A 17,391-nucleotide genomic window follows, 5' to 3' on the forward strand; every position below is an offset into this window, starting at 1 on the left:
GAATCTGAAACAACACAATCACACCATCGGTTTCGTCTTTCCTCCTCAAGCTTTCTGCAGGGATCACTCCATATTTCAGCATCATTCCCCTCTTCTCCCTCTGTGCTAGGTACTTTACCCTGAAAATGTAGAAGGTATGATGCCTGCCCCTACACCTAGGGTCAAGGTCGGGCACTGATTCACGTGCAGTAAACAAAGTTGGATGGAGGAGGTGCATGGAGTATTCATCCACCTATCATTGTCCCCCGGTCCTGCTTTCCAAGGAATAAAGATCCAGCTTAACATGCTTTCGAATTTACAGTTTATCTTTTCCTATAACAGTGTGACCAAAACACTACACAGTACTCCATGTGTGGTCACACCAATGACTTGTACTACTGTAATGTGCTGTCGCAACTCCTACACAGTGCTCTGATTGATGAAGGCCAGCGTGCTACAAGATTTTAAAGGTGGTTTGTTGGTTGGTAAGTTAATTGGCCACTGCAAAATTACCTTTGTGTGGGAGAGTGGTAGAACTTGGGGGAGGTTTATGAGAATGTGGGAAGACCAAGGTAGTGGGTTTAATGTAGTTTTAATGCAAATGGGTGGTGGATGGTTAGGCTGATTTCAATGGGCCAAAAAGAATGTTTTTCTCTAAGACTCAAATGACTTTGTGTCCTTCAAGAATTTTAACAACCAATTGCAGTATTCTACATTTCGTGCATTTTGTTTGAGAGTGTTCAAAATAGTAATATGTATAAGCAACAATTTGCTGGTGATGAGTGCCTGTTTTTACCTGAATCATCAGGGCTAACTGTAAATTGAATTCTTTTAGAAGCCTGTACAAGTGTTTCAAATACAGGTGCTAGACCTTTTGTACCAGACTGTTTTATTTGCTCACTTATTCTCAACCCTAAACTACTTAGCATATTGGTATATTCATTTACCTTACTTCAAAGTTATTTTGATGGAGCTAGGAGAGACTGTTAACAGCACAACCACTATCTGAGGAGCTCATTTTGCATTCAGTTGTATGCTATGCTAAGGTTCACGGCCTCAAAGCACAAGGCATCTTGCCAAAGCATTTTCTGGTGCCTGCAAGCAAGTTGAGCAATGCTCTTGTAGGGTGCTGATTACTGGAGAGTACAAGAAAGGTTGCAGGTGCACTATTAATGGTATTTTGCACCCCGAAGAAGCAACTAAGTTAATGCAAGTCCCAACTTTCACTGCACTTCAAAGATCAGAAACAGTGGAATTAGACCAGTCGGCCCTTCGAATCTGCTGCACCATTCGATCATGACTGATCTATTTTTCCTTCTGAAACCCCCTCTCCTGCCTTCTCCCTGTAAACTTTGATAACCTTACTAATCAAGAACTTATCAACCTGTGCTTTAAATATACCCCATAAATCGGCCTCCACAGCCATCTTGGAAATGAATTCTACAGATTCACCATCCTTTGGCTAAACAAGTTCCTCATCATCTCTGTTGTAAAGGGATGTCCTTCTATTCTGAGGCTGTGTCCACTGATCCTAGACTCTCCCACTATTGAAAACATCACCTCCATGTCCACCATATCTAGGCCTCTTAATATTTAGTAGGTTTCAATGAAATATGCCCCCCCCCCCAATTTTTCTTAACTCCATGAGTTAGGAACAAAATTGAGAATGATGGTATAGTATAGTTCTGTTGGAAGTGTCTTTTTTCAAATGAGACATTAATAGAAATATTTATTACTTTAGCTGTGCTTGTAAGAACTTGACTCTAGAACTGGCAGTACTTTCTCTTGCATCATGGGCAATATTCCTCAAAAGAAACATGAAACATTACAAATTTTGCTCGAATTAGGACTTTGATATGAGCAAGTTAGCTGCTGTTTTTAATAGAGAGTGGAGAATGTTTAAGGTACTCCATTGCCTACAAGATGTTTTATGGTAATTGAGGTCATTTGCAGGCATTTGTTTTCTTTGAGATTTGCTTAAGTGTACTTCAAAGGTACATTTATTATCAAAGTATACAACTCTGAAATTCTTGCTCTCAGTATAGCCATGAAAGCAAGAAAGAAAAGAAAGACAGCATGATCATCAATCCCAAATCCCAAATCCCACCTCCCCACGCAAAAACTGAACAAAATGGAACAGGCACATTGAACCCCCCCCCCCACCAAATCCTCTTCCCACACAAAAAAAAGAGGAAGATCGGGCGAAAACACAGAATATTAAAAAAAACTATAAGACTGGGGAAAAAAAAAGTCTAGAGTCCAAGTCCACATCCAAAACGCAGAAATCCTGAGCAACACTCTCTGGGCACAGCTGCAGGTGCTCTCCCACACCCTACCCCCTACACAGAGTGATCAAAAAACAGGCAGCCAGCACTCACCCTCCACACTTGCCTTAATGCTTCAATCTCCCTTGTTGCTTTAATTGATGCATAATGGAAGCTTTAATTGTGAAATGGAGTCAAACATCAGCTAGAGCCCTATGCTGCAGCCTGCCTACTGCAAGATTTGTGCAAGCTGCCTCTGTCTCCTGGAATCTTCTCGGAGATTGCAGGTGCTGAAACACCCAAATGATTTCCAAACTTTCACATTCACCTTGATGTTTCAATCTCTGTCGTTGCTTTAATTGGCAAACAATGGAAGTTTTAATTGGAGAAATGGAGTCAAACATTGGCTTCCACCCGGTCCTGCAGCTTGCCCGCCATGTGGTTTGCTCTCACTGCCTCTGCCTCCCTGAACCCTCTCAGGGACTGCAGAGTGCTGGAGCACCCGAATGATCTCCAAACAGGAAATCACGGGCTCCAACAGCTCCAGGATCATATTAAAGATGAAAATCAACTGTAAAAGACAGAAAAGCAGTGAAATATGTAGTCCATCTAGAAGATGTCAACTGAAGAAGCATTGTACATAGGTGCCATCTTGACCAGAAAGGAACTGTAGGTAAATGTGTCTACTGAAACTACTTCATTTACCATGTACTTGAAAAGTAGCATGTAGCCGATTCTGATGTCACTTTGTCTATATCTAAATTCAAGCAATGGTGTAGTATTTACTTGTTATTTCCCGTATTCATTGTATTTCTTTATTTGAAATAGACTTCCCAGTAAAGGTTAGCATAATCAGGATTATTGAAAATGACATGTTAGGTTTTTATATAGAACTAAATTATATAGATTCAGTTTTGTATAAAATATAAAGGAAGTTCTGTTTTCACCTATGTTAGGAGACAGATGCATGATTAAAATTTCAAAAAATAAATTAATTTATTTGGGCCAAGAATTTCCTGTGAAATAAACCTACCTATTGAATGAAAAATTTATTGACTTCTAACAAACCAGTTTAGAGAAATCCAGCCCTTGTACATTTACTGTGGAGCTAATTGTATACAGTAGATCCTGGTTAATTGGGCCATCTATTAATTGGGATAGCCGCATATTTGAGGCAATTCCTAAAGAACAAAAATGGATTGAGAAAATTGCTGGGTTTCTCTTTGTTTAGTTCGGGCACTATGCCGCTTAATTGGACCGGGACATTTGCCGAAGTTTCTAACTAGTGTCAGTCACGTGCACTTGTGTGGCTGCTAAACGCTACACTGCACTTAGAGTGAACAGTTTTAAAATAATGTCAGTTGTGTGTGTTTGTGTTCAAAAAGCGATTTTGATCACTGATAGTTGGCATGAAATAAACAGCAAGTCAATTCAAAACTGTCTTGCTCACTGTAGTTTCTCACCTTCATGCTTGGAGATGCCAGAAATGGCTGGGTGTGAGAATGAGATAATTTCACAAGTTAGGAACTGCAAAGAATTAGAAGGTTTCAACAATCACCTTGAATGTTACAATGAAAATGAGGATCTGGATAATGCAATTGTCAAACGCATTGTATGTAGGCAATCCAGTCAGCCAAAAGGAGGCAGCAGCATACACTGTAGGTGAATTCCTCCATCGATAACGATTAGGAACCACAGTTTCATGGTACTACACTGGTACTGTTACTCTACTTTGTTCTGTATCTCATTTAAATACATAATTTGTTACTCAGTTAAATGGTAATTTGTCACTTTTTAAACATTTTAATGATTTCCATGAAAGTTTGGCTAATTGGGCAGATATGTCCCAATTGGCCAGAATTCACTATATTTGGAAGCTGAACGAACATTTCATATGACACATACATCAGTGTTGGCAGCAGAATACGTCAATGGAAAAACTTTAATCTTTATTGCAATTGACTATACTTGATGCAACAAAATTTAGGTGGCTCTTAGAGTGACACTAAGCTTCATAGATTTGGATGTGATCTAGTTTCATGACCTTCATAACATTGCAACATTCTGCACTAGTAAGAAAAGAGAAAGGGCTCCGAGTGGTGGAGGAGATGTTTTTGAAGTTCATTGTGTCTCAATTCCAGTAAAGGTCTAATTACCAACAAAGGCACACAAAAGGTGCAAGTGAACTTACAAATCTGTTCAAAAGATAACTGACCAAACAGAACTTGGGTAACAGATGGATTCTGTTTTTACTAAACTTCCTTGTCCATAAATTGGAAAATACACAAAACAATCACACTATGGTAACTATTCCTCCACAGTTTTATAACAAATGGCATTATAAACAAAATACATAAACAAGAACAATTACTGAAAGTGGGGAGAGCATGGAAATTCACTGGGTTACTTAAATGAACACATGTCTGCATGTAGGACTTAAGAAATTCATGTTATTATGGGAGCTCCATGGGTGTCCATTAGATGAGAGTTTGTAACCCAGACAGTTTGTAGTAAAATGTCAATCAATAGAACTATAAACAATACCCTGGAATTTGCCTTAACAATAATTTTCACTGTAAGAGAAAAACTTGATGATAAAATCTGCAGTTTGCATTCATGCGGTTAGAAGTGGATTTTTGACTCTAATCAACGCCTTACTGAAATCCAAAGACGTCACTTACACTATTTTACACTTGCTCTTTTCATACCATTCTGGTTGATTAAATCAAATGTGGCATGCAAAATGTTCTGAAGATCAGAAGTTGCTATCAATGATTTGCCACACCATCACAGCCTTATTTACTAATCTTATCCAGCACTTGCTACACAAATCAGAGAACATATGAAAAAAAGATATCTATAAAAATCTATTGTTTATAAAAAAATATAGCTGAAAATGATGTGATATTTTATATACACTCAGTGGCCACATTATTATGCACACCTGTTCACCAGCACATGAATGCAAATATCTAATCAGCCAATCATGTGGTAGCAACTCAATTCATAAAAATATGTAGATATGGTCAGGGGGTTCAGTTCCCAGGGTTCCATTCCTGCGAACTCTCCATGTCAGAAATAGATGCTCATACTGAATATCTCCATATACACTTGCTAAAATCTTGTCATTTCAACGAGTATTAATCACAACACTACCTTTAATTAAACTAATGACATATATACAGTATCCACAAAGCATTTTATTATTGTACTACTATCATCTTTAAAAATGCTTTGAAAATGTGCGGGAAAATTTGTGTAATGTTGGATTTCTGTCGACAGGTCATTGGTAATCTGGGAGCTCCTGTATATATGAATCAGGCTGGAAAGTAAATAAGCCAAAATTGCATTCCTGTTTACAATAAAAAGTAATCTCTTATGAACTGATACTTCTGTTTCCACTTAATCATTTGTATATTGCAATCTTGATTTCACCCTCTACAAAATATTGAAAGTGTTTTTTTTTACTTGTGTTACTTGAATTGCTACCTGAATATTCTTCAGTAAAATTGGCTGAGCAACATGCCTGATGACTTCTCTTTTGGACACCAGAGAGTTTTCATAAAAGGGGCTGATAGCAATTATTGGCAGAGAAAGTGAAATCCTTATTTTAAAGACTGCTAGATCCTTGTAGATAGAATTCTTTACAGTAAGCAGAGAATGTGACTTTATCAACCCTAATGCAAATTCCATAATTTAGTACAATATGGAATGATATAATGCAGTTCAGAATCAGAATCTCATTTAATTCACTGGCATATATCATGAAATTTGTTGTCTTTGTGACAGTAGTACAATACAATACATAATAACAGAGAAAAATATGAATTACAGTAAGATATTTATACACACACACAGTATGTGTGTGTGTGTGTGTGTGTTAAATAGTTAAATTAAATAAATAGGGCAAAGGTAAAAGTATAAAATTGGTCTGGTAGTGCTCGTGGATTCATTGTCCATTCAGAAATCTGATGGCAGAGGAGATAAAGCAGTTCCTGAACTGTTGAGTGTATCTCTTTAGGCTTCAGTGTGAGTCAGAGGTAAGGAAGGCTAATGCAATCTTGGCATTAATTTCAAGAGGAATTGAATATAAAAGCAAGAATGTAATGCTGAAGCTTTATAAGACATTGGTCAAGCCACAATTGGAGTATAGTGAGCAGGTTTACATAGAACATAGAATAGTACAGCACAGTACAGGCCCTTTGGCCCACAATGTTGTGCCGACCCTCAAACCCTGCCTTCCATATAAGCCCCCACCTTAAATTCTTCCATATACCTGTCTAGTAGTCTCTTAAACTCCACTAGTGTATCTGCCTGCACCACTGACTCAGGCAGTGCATTCCATGCACGAACCACTCTCTGAGTAAAAAATCTTCCTCTAATATCCCCCTTGAACTTCCCACCCCTTACCTTAAAGCCATGTCCTCTTGTATTGAGCAGTGGTGCCCTGGGGAAGAGGCACTGGCTATCCACTCTATCTATTCCTCTTATTATCATGCTCTATCATGTCTCCTCTCATCCTCCTTCTCTCCAAAGAGTAAAGCCCTAGCTCCCATAATCTCTGATCATAATCCATACTCTCTAAACCGGGCAGCATCCTGGTAAATCTCCTCTGTACCCTTTCCAATGCTTCCACATCCTTCCTATAGTGAGGTGACCAGAACTGGACACAGTACTCCAAGTGTGGCCTAACCAGAGTTTTATAGAGCTGCATCATTACATCGCGACTCTTAAACTCTATCCCTCGACTTATGAAAGCTAACACCCCATAAGCTTTCTTAATTACCCTATCCACCTATGAGGGAACTTTCAGGGATCTGTGGACATGTACCCCGAGATCCCTCTGCTCCTCCACACTACCAAGTATCCTGCCATTTACTTTGTACTTTGCCTTGGAGTTTGTCCTTCCAAAGTATACCACCTCACACTTCTCAGGGTTGAACTCCATCTGCCACTTCTCAGCCCACTTCTGCATCCTATCAATGTCTCTTTGCAATCCTTGACAATCCTCTACACTATCTACAACACCACCAACCTTTGTGTCGTCTGCAAACTTGCCAACCCACCCTTCTACCCCCACATCCAGGTCGTTAATAAAAATCACGAAAAGTAGAGGTCCCAGAACAGATCCTTGTGGGACACCACTAGTCACAATCTGCCAATCTGAATGTACTCCCTCCACCAACACCCTCTGCCTTCTGCAGGCAAGCCAATTCTGAATCCACCTGGCCAAACTTCCCTGGATCCCATGCCTTCTAATTTTCTGAATAAGCCTACCGTGTGGAACCTTGTCAAATGCCTTACTAAAATCCATATAGATCACATCCACTGCACTACCCTCATCTATATGCCTGGTCACCTCCTCAAAGAACTCTATCAGGCTTGTTAGACACGATCTGCCCTTCACAAAGCCATGCTGACTGTCCCTGATCAGACCATGATTCTCTAAATGCCTATAGATCCTATCTCTAAGAATCTTTTCCAACAGCTTTCCCACCACAGACGTAAGATTCACCGGTCTATAATTACCCGGACTATCCCTACTACCTTTTTTGAACAAGGGGACAACATTCGCCTCCCTCCAATCCTCTGGTACCATTCCCGTGGACAACGAGGACATAAAGATCCTAGCCAGAGGCTCAGCAACCTCTTCTCTCACCTCGTGGAGCAGCCTGGGGAATATTCCGTCAGGCCCCGGGGACTTATCTGTCCTAATGTATTTTAACAACTCCAACACCTCCTCTCCCTTAATATCAACATGCTCCAGAACATCAACCTCACTCATATTGTCCTCACCATCATCAAGTTCCCTCTCATTGGTGAATACCGAAGAGAAGTATTCATTGAGGACCTCGCTCACTTCCACAGCCTCCAGGCACATCTTCCCACCTTTATCTCTAATCGGTCCTACCTTCACTCCTGTCATCCTTTTTTTCTTCACATAATTGAAGAATGCCTTGGGGTTTTCCTTTACCCTACTTGCCAAGACATTCTCATGCCCCCTTCTTGCTCTTCTCAGCCCCTTCTTAAGCTCCTTTCTTGCTTCCCTATATTCCTCAATAGACCCATCTGATCCTTGCTTCCTAAACCTCATGTATGCTGCCTTCTTCCACCTGACTAGATTTTCCACCTCAATTGTCATCCATGGTTCCTTCACCCTACCATTCTTGATCTTCCTCATTGGGACAAATTTATCCCTAACATCCTGCAAGAGATCTCTAAACATCGACCACATGTCCATAGTACATTTCCCTGCAAAAACATCATCCCAATTCACACCCGCAAGTTCTAGCCTTATAGCCTCATAATTTGCCTTTCCCCAATTAAAAATTTTCCTGTGCTGTCTGATTCTATCCTTTTCCATGATAATGCTAAAGGCCAGGGAGCGGTGGTCACTAACCCCCAGATGCTCACCCACTGAGAGATCTGTGACCTGACCCGGTTCATTACCTAGTACTAGATCTAGTATGGCATTCCCCCTAGTCGGCCTGTCCACATACTGTGACAGGAATCCGTTTGACCCCCTTATCATAGAAAAGATGGACTAGCATTGGAGAAGGTCCAGAGGAGGTTCACAAGAATAATTCTAGGAATGAAAAGGTTACTGTATGAGGAGTGTTTGTTGGCTCTGGACCTCTACTGGCTGGAGTTAGGAGAATGAGGAGGGATCTGATTGAAACCTATTGAATGATGAATGGCCTAGACAGAGTGGATGTGGAGAGGATGTTTCCAGAAGGCACAGACTCAGAATAGAGAAATGTCCCTTTAGAACAAAGATGATGAGGAATTTCTTTAGCCAGAGGATGGTGAATCTGTGGAATTCATTACAACAGTCAGCTGTAGAGGTCAAGTTATTGTATATTTAACGCAGAGGTTGATAGGTTCGTCATTATTAAGGGGTCAAAGGTTATGGGAAAAGGGCAGGAGAATGGGGTTGAGAGTGATAATAACTCAGCCATGATGGAATAGCAGAACAGATGGCCTAATTCTACCCCTATGATTTATGGTTTTATGGATATTAAAAACAGATTAACTCTTAAAACATAACTTTCAGTGATCCATTTGGTGCTTGTCAGTTAGTAGATCGGAGATTAGAATTACAATGAAACTTGTTTCACTGATATCATATTTTGTTTCCATTCAGGCTTGTAGTACCAGATTACATCAAAACTTCCTGCCAACCAAGAAGCCTTACCTGATTTTATCTATTTCAGAGATAGGAAGGAATGATTATGTAGAGAACCTAGCATATCAAGTCTTTTCTTTTGCTTTGCCATTTTGACCAGCATTAAGACTCTTACCTCTGAGTTGTGTCCTTTTATTAGAAAAGACTAGACTTTAACAGAAGTTGACATTTAAGAAAAGTTTAATAGTGATGTAATGCAATCAAAAGTCAATTGACAAAGAAGAATCATCACTAGATCGAGATAATGGAATTCGTGTTCTGTTCAAAAGGTCAGTTTTCTTCAATGATTCAAAGATTCATATTGTCAGATATACATTGATGCTACATCTTTAGGTGTAATTTTCTAACCTTTTTTGGCCCAAGCCTTCACCTTTTTCTAATATTGCTGGCTGTATCAGAATCATTTCGTACTCTATTCCCACTAACAGTGCTGATTCCTGCAAATTATTCCAATCCAACAAGTTCTTCAGTTTCTCATTCTCCATTGCATACTTCTTGTCGTGCTTCCTTCCATTCTAATACTTCTGATGTAGTTTCCCATTTCCTTCATTTGGGATTTTGCTCCATCGTAGATGAAAGAATCAACCATTTCCCTTTTATTTTCTTTACTACTTTCACCCCCGTTCCCCTCGTCCCTCTCTCCCAGAACTACAGTAGGGTTACTTCCTTACCTTCCAATATACATAACTTCACAGTATATCTTCATTTCAGTTTCCCTTCCCTGTTGCTCTGATGAAGCCACTTACATTTTCTCTATTCTTCTGTTCCTCATTGCATCAGCTTTTGATGCTGTGACGAGAATACACATAGATTAAGATGTTAGCTGTCCTGTGCTGGCACCAGTGGGATCAGCAGTTGGTCTGCCACCTATCTTCAGGAGAAAGAGAGATAAGGAAAACAATGGAGCAGCATTTGGAGATATTAATGAAGGAATGGGAGTTTAACGGAAGGAGAGCTGTCAAGATCGGCTCCCCCTTTGAACCCTGAACTGTTTGAAGTGATGGACAGGCGATACCCCAGCAGGGGGATAAAAAGGGACAGGTTCGCTAAGGCAGGACACACACGACACCACGAGGTTTTGGAGGGCTGGTCGCGGGACCAAGCCATAGACGCACAGGGTGGAAAGGTATGATCGGCGGGAACCTGGTGTGTGTCCGCCCTTGTCTGGGTGCCAGGTTCACCGCAGAGAAACGATCGTATCTGGAAACGGAGGGATCACAGTCGGTGACCTCAGAAGACATCACAAAGGGCTCGCCCGAAAGCTGACTGCGAAGAATATCGAAGGTCTGTGTGGAAGCCGTTTGAATATTCATTCGTTCTTGCTCTCTCTCTCCTTCCCCCCACTGTCCATCTCCCACGGCAGTGATTACTGTGAACTGAACTGAACTTTACGTCACTTTGAAACTGGTCATTTACCCCTAGACGACGATAGAGCTTGATTGATCCTGTTATCCTAATTCTGTGTACATGTGTGTTTATCATTGCTGAACTGTTGCATTTATTATCATTTTGATTAGAGTACTGTGTTGCTTGTTTCTTTAATAAAACTTTCTTAGTTCTAGTAATCCAGACTCCAACTGAGTGATCCATTTCTGCTGGTTTGGCAACCCAGTTACGGGGTACGTAACAATGCAAGCAAAGTAAATGTAATAATGACCCTTTTAATATCTCAGGGCTGAAATGCTTTCCTTGTGAAACTGCAATTTACTTGTAGCTTTTAACTAGTGTACTAATTTCATTCTGCAATGTCCCATGGTGCTATTGGAAAGATTAGACAGATGATCACTTTGAGGGAGGCCTGACTGGCTGCATCACTGTCTGGTATGGGAACTGTACCTACCTTAATCGCAGGATTCTGCAGAGGGTGGTGCGGACAGCCCAGCGCATCTGTAGTTGTGAACTTCCCATGATTCAGGACATTTACAAAGACAGATGTGAGAAAACAGCCCAAAGAATCATTGGTGACCCGAATCACCCCAACCACAATCTATTCCAGCTGCTACATTCCAAGAAATGGTACTGCAGCATAATAGCCAGGACCAACAGGCTCCGGGACAGCTTCTTCCACCAGCCCATCAGACTGATTAATTCATGCTGATGTGAGCGTATTTCTATGTTATGTTGACTGTTCTATTTATTATAAATTATGATAAATTACTATGATTGCACATTTGCACATTTAAATGACCATAAGACCACAAGACCATAAGACAAAGGAGCAGACGTCGGCCATTCGGCCCATGAGTCTGCTCCGCCATTTTATCATGAGCTGATCCATTCTCCCATTTAGTCCCACCCGCCCCCCCCCCCCCGCCTTCTCACTATAACCTTTGATGCCCTGGCTACTCAGGTACCTATAAATCTCTGCCTTAAATACACACAATGACTTGGCCTTCACTACCACCCGTGGCAAAAAATTCCATAGATTCACCACCCTCTGGCTAAAAAAAATTTCTTCGCATCTCTGTTCTGAATGAGTGCCCTTCAATGCTTAAGTCATGCCCTCTCGTACTAGCCTCCCCATCATGAGAAACAACTTTGCCACATCCACTCTGTCCATGCCTTTCAACATTCGAAATGTTTCTATGAGGTCTCCCCTCATTCTTCTAAACTCCAAGGGATACAGTCCAAGAGCGGACAAACATTCCTCATATGTTAACCCTCTCATTCCCGGAATCATTCTAGTGAATCTTCTCTGTACCCTCTCCAACGTTAGCACATTCTTTCTTAAATAAGGAGACCAAAACTGCCCACAGTACTCCAAGTGAGGTCTCACCAGCACCTTATAGAGCCTCAACATCACATCCCTGCTCCTATACTCTATTCCTCTAGAAATGAGTGCCAACATTGCATTCGCCTTCTTCACTACTGACTCAACCTAAAGGTTAACCTTAAAGGTATCCTGTATGAGGACTCCCAAGTCCCGTTGCATCTCAGAACTTTGAATTCCCTCCCTACTTAAATAATAGTCTGCCTGTTTATTTCTTCTGCCAAAGTGCATAACCATACACTGGTCAAAGAACATTGAGGCTGTCTACAAGAAGGGTCAGAGCCGTCTCTATTTCCTGAGGAGACTGAGGTCTTCTAACATCTGCCAGACGATGCTGAGGATGTTCTACGATTCTGTGGTGGCCATTGCTATCATGTTTGCTGTTGTGTGTTGGGGCAGCAGGCTGAGGGTAGCAGACATCAACAGAATCAACAAACTCATTCGTAAGGCCAGTGATGTTGTGGGGATGGAACTGGACTCTCTCACAGTGGTGTCTGAAAAGAGGATGCTGTCTAAGTTGCATGCCATCTTGGTCAATGTCTCCCATCCACTACATAATGTACTGAGTGGGCACAGGAGTACATTTAGCCAGAGACTCATTCCACCGAGATGCAGCACAGAGCATCATAGGAAGACATTCCTGCCTGTGGCCATCAAATTTTACAACTCCTCCCTTGGAGGGTCAGACACCCTGAGCCAATAGGCTGGTCCTGGACTTATTTCATAATTTACTGGCATAATTTACATATTACTATTTAACTGTTTATGGTTCTATTACTATTTATTATTTATGGTGCAACTCTAACGAAAACCAGTTTTCCCTGCGATCAATAAAGTATGACTATGACTATGACTATGACTTTCCAACATTGTATTTCACTTGCCAATTCTTTGCCCATTCTTCCAATCTATCCAAGTCTCTCTGCAGACTGTTTCCTCAGCACTACCGGCCCCTCCAGCTATCTTCGTATCATCAGCAAACTTAGCCACAAAGCCATCTATTCCATAATCCAAATCGTTGATGTACAATGTAAAAAGAAGCGGCCCCAATACGGACCCCTGTGGAAAACCACTGGTAACCGGCAGCCAACCAGAATAGGATCCCTTTATTTCCACTCTCTGTTTCCTGCCAATCAACCAATGCTCTTTCCAAATATGTAACTTTCCCATGATTTCATGGGCTCTTATCTTGTTAAGTAGCCTCATGTGTGGCACCTTGTCAAAGGCCTTCTGAAAATCCAAATATATAACATGCACTGCATCTCCCTTGTTTAGCCTACTTGTAATTTCTTCAAAAAATTGTAATAGGTTTGTCAGGCAGGATTTTCCTTTAAGAAATCCATTCTGAGTTCTGCCTATCTTGTCATATGCCTCCAGGTACTCCGTAACTTCATCCTTGCCAATCGACTCCAACAACTTCCCAACCACCGATGTCAAGCGAACGGGCCTATAATTTCCTTTTTGCTTCCTTGCCCCCTTCCTAAATAGCGGAGTGACATTTGCAGTCTTCCAGTCCTCCGGAACCATGCCAGAATCTATCGACTTTTGAAAGATCATCGCTAATGCCTCCGCAATCTACACAGCTACTTCCTTCAGAAAACAAGGGTGCATTCCACCTGGTCCAGGAGATTTATCTACATTTAGACCATTCAGCTTCCTGAGTACTTTCTCTGTCATAACTGTGACTGCGCACACTTCTCTTCCCTGCCACCCTTGAGTGTCCGGTATACTGCTGATGTCTTCCTCAGTGAAGACTGATGCATAATACTCATTCAGTTCCTCCGCCATCTCCTTATCTCCCATTACAATTTCTCCAGCATCATTTTCTATCGGTCCTATATCTACTCTCACCTGTCTTTTACTCTTTATATACTTGAAAAAGCTTTTAGTATCCTCTTTGATATAATTTGCTAGCTTCTTTTCATAGTTAATCTTTTCCCTCTTAATGATCTTCTTAGTTTCCTTTTGTAAGCTTTTAAAAACTTCCCAATCCTCTGTCTTCCCACTAATTTTTGCTTCCTTGTATGCCCTCTCCTTTGCTTTAACTTTGGCTTTGACTTCTCTTGTCAGCCACAGTTGCATCCTTTTTCCATTTGAAAATTTCTCCTTTCTTGGAATATACCTGTCTTACACCTTCCTCACTTCTCACATAAACTCCAGTCACTGCTGCTCTGCCGTCCTTCCTGCTAGTGTCCCTTTCCAGTCAACTTTGGCCAGTTCCTCTCTTATGCCACTGTAATTTCCTTTACTCCACTGAAATACCGACACATCAGATTTCGGCTTCTGTTTTTCAAATTTCACAGTGAACTCAATCATGTTATGATCACTGCCTCCTAAGGGTTCCTTCACCTCAATCTCTCTAATCACCTCTGGTTCATTACACAATACCCAATCCAGTACAGCCGATCCCCTACTGGGCTCAACAACAAGCTGTTCTAAAAAGCCACCTCGCAGACATTCTACAAAATCTCTTTCTTGAGATCCAGTGCCGACCTGATTTTCCCAATCCACTCATGTTAAAATCCCCCACAACTATAACAATGCCCTTCTGACAAGCCTTTTCTATTTCCTGTTGTAATTTGTAGTCCACATCACTGCAGGTGTTTGGAGGCCTATAAATAACTGCCATCAGGGTCCTTTTACCCCTGCGATTTCTTAGCTCAACCCATAAAGATTCTGCACCTTCCAATCCTATATCACCTCTTTCTAATGATTTAATATCATTTCTTACCAATAAAGCCACACCTCCCCCTCTGCCTACCTTCCTATCCTTCCGATACACCGTATATCCTTGAATGTTCAGCTCCCAGAGACATGCATCCTTTAGCCACGTCTCAGTGATGGCCAGAATATCATACCTGCCAATCTGTAGCTGTACGACAAGATCATCTACCTTATTCCTTATGCTGCGTGCATTTAAGTATAACACCTTAAGAGCAGTATTTGGTAATTTTCGCTTTGATTCCACTGCAAATTTATTGCACTGCAACTCATCCCAATGGCTACAAATTTGCCCCATCACCTGCCTGTCTTTCCCGACATCTTTACTGCTCACTATCTTAGATTTATTTCTGTTTTCCCCTTCCTCCGCTCTATCATTCTGGTTCCCATACCCCTGCCAAATTAGTTTAAACCCTCCCTACCAGCTCTATTAAACCTTCCCGCCAGGATATTGGTCCCCTTCGGGTTCAGGTGTAACCTGTCCATTTTGAACAGGTCATACTGCCCCCAGAAGAGATCCCAGTGATCCAAGAATCTGAAGCTCTGCCCCTTGCACCAGTCTCTCAGCCACGCATTCATCTGCCTGATCCTACTATTCTTGCCCTCGCTAGCATGTGGCACAGGTAGCAATCCAAAGATTACTACCCTGGAGGTCCTGCTTCTCAGCTTCCTTCCTAACTCCTGGAAATATCTCTTCAGGACCTCCTCCCTTATCCTATCTGTGTCATTGGTACCAACATGTACCAAGACAACTGGCTGCTCGCCCTCTCCCTTCAGAATATTTCGGACCCGATCCGAGACATCCTGTACCCTGGCACCTGGGAGGCAACACACCATGCGGGTATCTCTATCAGGCTCACAGAATCTCCTGTCTGTTCCCCTGACTATGGAATCCCCTACGACTACCGCATTTCTCTTCTCCCTCCTTCCCTCCTGAACAACAGCGCCAGGCTCAGTGCCAGAGACCCGGTCACTGTGGGTGCCCCTGCCAGGTCATCCCCCTCAACAGCATCCAAAATAAGATACTTGTTGCTGAGGAGGGCAGCCACAGGGGTGCTCTCCACTATCTGGGCATTTTCCTTTCCTCTCCTAACAGTCACCCAGTTTTCTGACTCCTGTAGCCTAGGGACGACTACCTCCCTGTCACTTCTACAGAGGTGATAGACACTGTAGAAGTGTCTATCATCTCTTCACTTCCCCTGATAAGCAATAAGTCATCAAGCTGCAGCTCCAGATCCCTAACACGGTCTCTGAGGAGCTGCATCTCGGTGCACCTGGCGCAGATGTGGCCATCAGGGAGGCTGGAGGTCTCCCAGGATTCCCACATCTGACACCCTGAACAAAACACTAACCCTGCAGGCATGCTATCTAATTCTAATGGAATGAAACAGGAAAAATAAGTCTACTCACCCACTTACCTCGCCAAACAGATGAACTTTTTAAACCGTTAGCTCGTACCGTTAGCTGTGTGAGCCCTGCTGTTCCTGTCTGTCCGGGCCGATTCGCCAAGGGGAGAGAGGGGGAAGAGTTGGTGCCTCGTTCTCGCCTCTTTCCGTTACCGCCAAAACCTGTCGAAGTTAAAGCCCTACACTCTGCTACCACTCACTCCGCTGCCCACTGCAACATCTGCCCGCTGTATAGGGTGATCTCCTTTCTAAACTCTCCACGCTGTCCTGTTACGTCACGCACCTGCGCAGTCTTATCCTTCTTGCACTAGAAGAAGTCTTTTAAAAAACTGCCTTCCTTCAGAATTCAGCTCCCACACCGCTCTGCTTGTCCCGATCCAAAAAAGACATCGGGGTGATTGATAAGTTCGTGACCTAAGAAACTGAGTTATTAACTTTAAACTTTCTGCATAATCACTCAAAGACCTGCATGTGCATGTAACGAGAGCTGTATAACTCATGTCCTTCTACCTTAAGCCACAAACTTATCAATCACCCCTGCTGAGAACACCTTCTAGAGGTCCAAGATCCGTATGCTCCACGACCGCTGGACTAAGTGTGTAAATGTAGGAGGGGACTATGTTGAAAAATAGATGTGCTAGGCTTTCTAAAATTGACTCCTTCTGCCTTAGGCCATGAACTTATCAATCACCCCTCGTATGTCTTTTATCTTTTTTACCTGCCTCTTAACAGACTTTCCTTCCATCATTTCCTCCCTCCCCGAGTCAGGTAATGTAGATGAGGCTTGACCCAAAAGCAGAATGGTGGAGATGATTCAGAGATGAATGATCCCTTTAATAATAGACTGCAAAAATAACAAGCCACAAGGGGCCTCAAACAAGAGAGAACTGATACTAAACACCACTGCCAACAAGGTAACTGAAGGCTAGGAGTAACTGGTTGAGGCTGGCTGGTCCGATGAGTGACTGTGGATGAGAAATGGGTTTAAATAAGCAGCAGGTGATGAGTTTGAAGTAATTGGCAGGTGACTCCTGTTAGCTGGGTGGGGACTGGGACGTGCCTACG

This window comes from Mobula birostris, chromosome 16 (genome assembly GCF_030028105.1).
Source record: "Mobula birostris isolate sMobBir1 chromosome 16, sMobBir1.hap1, whole genome shotgun sequence".
NCBI classification, from domain to species: Eukaryota; Metazoa; Chordata; class Chondrichthyes; order Myliobatiformes; family Myliobatidae; genus Mobula; species Mobula birostris.